Genomic DNA, 636 nt, shown 5'->3' with positions numbered 1-636 from the left:
TTTTTAACAGAGACGGTACGGAAAATTACTCCTGACCAGGCAGAGACAGAGAGAGAGAGAGAGAGAGAGAGAGAGAGAGAGAGAGAGAGAGAAGTCTGATCTTTATCAGTCTTTACATGGTAAGTGTTTATGTGCTGTGAACAAGTGTGGAGGCCCAGCTGCCACGCCTGTGTTCCGTCACGTTCTCTGATCTGGCCCCTGTCCCTCTCACATTCCTTTTCTCACATTTCCTGCATCTCTTCTGCACCTGTGCCCATACCCAAACACATAGACAAAATACAGTCATGCATTCAAAATGGATTCATAGAACATTAATGTCACATGTAAGTATACCATGACATCCTAACATGCCTTAACAGCTTTAAAATACATTTCTAATTCTTTGATTAAGATGTTTGCTATCATCGTGTAATGTTTGTTATTAATGTATACTGCACAGTGGTGTGTGAGTGTGCTCTGCAATGGGTTGTTTCCTGCCTTGGGCCTGTAGCCTCCAGGATAGGCACTGGACCCCCCACAACCCTGAACGGGGTAAGTGGTAACATAAAATGGCTGAATGGATGGTTTACTACAGTTGTTAAAGTATGTTAGGAAGTTAAGGTATATTTACATGCCTCTTATGAATGTTCTATGAAT

Source organism: Brienomyrus brachyistius, chromosome 6 (genome assembly GCF_023856365.1).
Source record: "Brienomyrus brachyistius isolate T26 chromosome 6, BBRACH_0.4, whole genome shotgun sequence".
Taxonomy (NCBI): Eukaryota; Metazoa; Chordata; class Actinopteri; order Osteoglossiformes; family Mormyridae; genus Brienomyrus; species Brienomyrus brachyistius.
This window is presented reverse-complemented; position numbering follows the sequence as displayed.